The sequence below is a fragment of the Poecilia latipinna genome, unplaced genomic scaffold, assembly GCF_001443285.1.
Source record: "Poecilia latipinna isolate Pla-1442-1.1 unplaced genomic scaffold, P_latipinna-1.0 Scaffold3248, whole genome shotgun sequence".
Classification (NCBI taxonomy): domain Eukaryota; kingdom Metazoa; phylum Chordata; class Actinopteri; order Cyprinodontiformes; family Poeciliidae; genus Poecilia; species Poecilia latipinna.
Window position 1 is genome coordinate 49,588 of NW_015115864.1, and position 4,668 is coordinate 54,255.

The 4,668-nt window shown below is 45.2% G+C and overlaps 1 long non-coding RNA gene across 1 annotated transcript; it reads left to right on the top strand.

Annotated features, from left to right (window-relative positions):
• Positions 1 to 117: 117 nt before the first annotated feature.
• LOC106940491 (uncharacterized) lies at positions 118 to 3,243 on the top strand. The gene is made up of 3 exons (XR_001423113.1): positions 118 to 1,277; positions 2,116 to 2,205; positions 2,895 to 3,243. It is a non-coding gene; the product is annotated as an uncharacterized LOC106940491 (long non-coding RNA).
• Positions 3,244 to 4,668: the final 1,425 nt, after the last annotated feature.

Below are 4,668 nucleotides of genomic sequence, written 5' to 3' on the forward strand. Positions count from 1 at the left end.
AACCACAGCCGGAAGAATTGGTGGAAGACCCCTGAAAGGTCCAATATGGATGTGAGTTATGATTCTAGTATGCACAGCATTGCGAATGTTTAATCACCTGTGGGGATATAGATATTTTAAAGTTTTAATTAGGCTAGATGGAATCCTAGTACATCGCCGGTCCATAAACACTTACTTTTAGAAACTAAGATCTCCACCGGGGTAGAAATCATTGTGGATTTCTGGCCTATTGCCTCCAGATAGGCCGAGAAGGAAAACAGGCTAACTGGAGGGCAGGAGGGAACCAAGCTTGACCCTCAGAGGACCCGCAGAAGGATGCGGGGGAGCAATTTCAAATGTGGCTGCGTCAACCAGCATAAGCAGGTGAGGTCCCCGGGCTCCTGGGGTCATATGAATTAGAAGAGCAGTACGTTTCTCTAATGTGGTTGGAGGTTACTGCAAATGTGACCCAGAGAGTTGGCCTTCTGAATGACGTGGCTTCTGATGCCCGATGAAGAGAGTAAAGTGAAAAATTGAGCCTGGAGGGTGAGACCGTAGCACAGCTGGTACGCTGTGTTGAGGAAAATGTCAGTCGTTATTTATCATTTACTATTCTCATAGTTGCTCAGTGTATCCACTTTGCTGCGTTCAAGTCTGCCCTGAAACAATTACACAAAATGTCCAAGGATGCTTACTGACTGGTTGCTACCGACCTTTGGTATGTTTGAGGGCGTAGGAAAAAGGATAACATGTTGAATTCATTTACTTTGATCATATAACGTAACATACTGTAATTCACCAGGCCACTGGAAACGCAATGGGATACACTCCTGGTTCTGTATTGGAGTAGATGTAAATGCGAAACAAGTCAGTATAGTAATACTACTTACATAAAGGTTAGAGGTCTCTAATATCCCATGTACTTGAACTCAATCCTACTCATACAGCATCGGTTACTTGATTGGTGGAGGAAGCCACGCCCGCAGCTGCGCAGGCGCAGACCTCTGGGAGTAGAGAGGAAGATGGCGGCTTGTAAGCATTATCGCTAACAGGTTAAGCTAACGCTGCATATCATCGAGCCCACGGTCAACGCCCCACTCTGAGTCAACCGAGTAACACAGGAGGCATGGACTGTAAATACTGGAGTCCTCTCTAAGTTATTTCCAAGGAACTACACTCATAGTCAGCCTGAGGAGAGAAATGGCGAAGAGTGGGCGGACCAGGGCCAGTAAACACCGCTGCAAGCAAGCAAACCCAGTCCCACCATCGCCCCCACCCCTCACAGGAAGCAAGCAAAGGTAATAAACAAAATAACACGGGAACACTGAGGGACCCGGTAGTGTTTCCCAAAAGCTACCACTATGAACCTGAACAGAAGGCAGGATCGGATCTCAGATGCAGAAGCCGCGCTGCTGCTTAGCCGGGGTGCTAGCTGTGCTTCGTCATGCTACGGAAGCAGAGACCCGAGCCGCAACCTCCCCCTGATGCTATCCAAGTATCTTATAAGCTTAATCTTGCAATCTGGGAGTAGATTCCATGGATTATAAACCTAGGCCTTTAATGATAAGAGAATATCAAGATCAAACTGATTATTGAATGTGAATTGAGTTGATTAAGCTCCAGTTCTATAGTTGTGGCTCAGTGGTTTGCCAGTTTACACCTCATCTAAGTTACTTTAAGCTGAGCTCACATGTATTCCATCAACTGGTGGAAATGATGAGTGCTCCGGAACAGAGAGCCATCAGAGAGACCTGACGAGGGCAGGTGAGAGGTTGTCATCTTAGAGACCAGGACAACATTTATAAGGGGGGAGGGGGGGGGCAGCAGGATAAAGGACAGAATAGAGCATACTGTGCTCTGGGGGCTGTGTCACTATTATGCTTTAACATTAAACAATAGGTGTTGAAAACATGGCTATTGGAGAAAAACCCTGATTTGATTTAGTCTTAGGTATGGTGGTTCAGTGTGAGACATTATATTCAGGACAATGCCAGGAGATATGCAAATCAGAAATAGTTTATTTATTTATTATCGACTCAGCATCGGCATGAAGTGCAATGCAGGATCAAACTTGATTCCATGCTCTATAACATTGGAGGACTGATTGGTTCCACCTTTAAGCCTCTGTCATTCCAGAAGCCAAAAGTCTGCCCCGTTCGGGCCACTGTATTCGAAAGGGGACACCTGAAGACCACCAGGAGAGGGGGGATGAAATCCGGAGAGACGGTATGGAGAACCACAGTGCGGAAATATGGCTGATGTTAAATTCTCAACCTAGGTATTCGAAACTGCTGGGAATTGGAGAAGATTTCCCAGGTATTTGGTCATTAAAGTCAGATAATAGCTTTAACCGGCATTATGAGTTGTATGGGGGACAGGTTACATGCGATTAACAATTTACACGTTTGGATAATAAAACCTTATTTATGATAGCGTAAGAGAGACTTAGCTCCAGCGACCTAGCGGTAGAGTTAGATGTTAGGTTTGACATATAACCGCTGCCACGGGCCACATAGATTCAAGATATAATGGTCAGGTATAAAAAGCCCACGACGGCAGATAGTTGAATGCCAGCTAAGCCCTGATCTGAGGTATCGGAGAGCTCCATAATGTCGCAGTTTGGCCCTCAGACTCTGCAGCTCAAAGAGGCCATAGTTGCTCTGGATGGACGCACCGGAACAGAGACAGAATCCAGACTGTAGGAGGTAGTTGGTTCTTATACCACAGAATCAGATCAGCTGTGTTTGTACGTACTCGGTGGGGCTGATCAGAAAGCTATTTGACTTATATAAGAGGGCAATCGTTTAGTTCCTTATAGTACTGGTATTGTGTCAGCAGTTCTGATTACATTGATATGAGATGAAACATTTAAGAAATGTCTCTATGTTGCTAATCATTCTGCTTTCTTTTCCCAGAGGGCCCTTATTAAGAAGAGCAGAGACAGCAGCTCTACACAGAACCCTATGCCTTGGCTTCTTCAATGCTACAAAACCACCGCCGTGGAGCTTCACAATTTGTCCTGTCTGATCCTGGGTCAAGGACCAAACGAGCCAGTGAGAGATAGATTATGTTATTGGTTAATGGTAATCATGCACTGTGACTGTATGATGAAGTGCCTTTACCCCACCCTTAGAGTTTCAGTGCTCTCTGTGATTAGGGATACTAAATGCAATAAAAGAGAGGGGCAGACAAATGTGCCTCAGGGCGGCGGGGGATTTGTAACTGAAAGCACATCTATGTCTGTTCACCTCGCAAAGATAAGAATCAAACCTTATCCTGTCCTCTTATGTTGTTTGCTGTGCTCAATAAGTGTCAATTCAGACAAATACGCGGGTAGTCCAAATGATGAATACAGAACAAACCGCTGGCAGAGATGGAAGACGGAGCTAGTGGGCCCGACAGACAGCAATACTCCAACCCAGCAGGACCACCGGTGACTAGGGGTCAAAGTTGAAGAGGTCACACAAGAGGTTCAGCCTGAATTGTGGAGGGAAAATGATCAGGACAGCTCCATGCTGCAATTCAAAAGGCGGCAGAGGCGTGCGATGCTGCTTATGACATAAAAGTTTAATTGTGAACATAAGAGCATGTGAAGTTGTTGAGAAGCAACAGGATGTATTGTAGTGTCTCAGTTCTAGAAGACGTGCATGATCCATTTGTGAGTGCTCGTTATCCTCTTGGGTGTGTCCCAGCATCTGCCATCCTGAGATCCAATAAGAAGGAGGAGGTGGCCCATCAGACCCGGATCCCCTGCAGAAAGAGTTATGCTTGCTGGGGCTTGATTGCCAGAAAGCTGGTCAAGAGTGGGGACCCCGGCTCATGAGTAGGCTGCAGGCTGATGTCTAAGAGGAACGCTGAGAGTTTGAGAGACAAAAAGCTTGAGATATTCGAAACTATGTTGCCACTCAGCAATGCACCACAATTAAATGTATTATATTTTATGCGTTAAAAGGATTGACTTGTTTCCTGACCCACCTCTATTGTATTAATCATGTAGTAACCGAGCATGTTTCTTAAGTTAAACAGAGCATCTAGTATTAGGTGCACTAATGTTAGCCCCCAGCACAGCATCCTGTATTGACAAGTACTTGTTCTAACACATTGATGAAGCGGTGAAGACGAATACAGGTCGAATCAATTACGCACGGAGTTTGAAGGGTTCATCGGGGTGGAGTCTCCCATAACTGGCAGAAAATAAGAATAAGTTCAAGAATGTGTTTCTAAGCATCTTAAGTAGGTGGAAGTTGATAAAAGTAGGTGTTTAGTGTATCATGGAAAACACCTTATTTGTTGACAAGTCACGGTCGCACCATATGACATGATAGAACCACAGCCAAAATTATACTGATGGAAAACCCCTGAAGAGGTCTAAAATGGATGTGGAATTATGATTTCTATATGTACAACCTTACACCTGTTTATTGATTTGATGGATAAGCGTTGAAGTTTAAATTAGTTTGGTGGGGATCCTAATGCATCGATGATCCACCAACACTAACCCCTGTAGAAGCTAGGATCTCCACAGGGGTAGAGAACATTGTAGATTTCTAGCCTATTTTATCTCCTGATGAACCAAGAAGGAAAACAGGTCAACAGGAGGGCAGGAGAGGTCCATAGCTGGGCCTTGGAGAGCCAGCATAAGGATGCGGAGGAGCATCCTGGATGCTTCAGACATGCGGTACGTTTGAG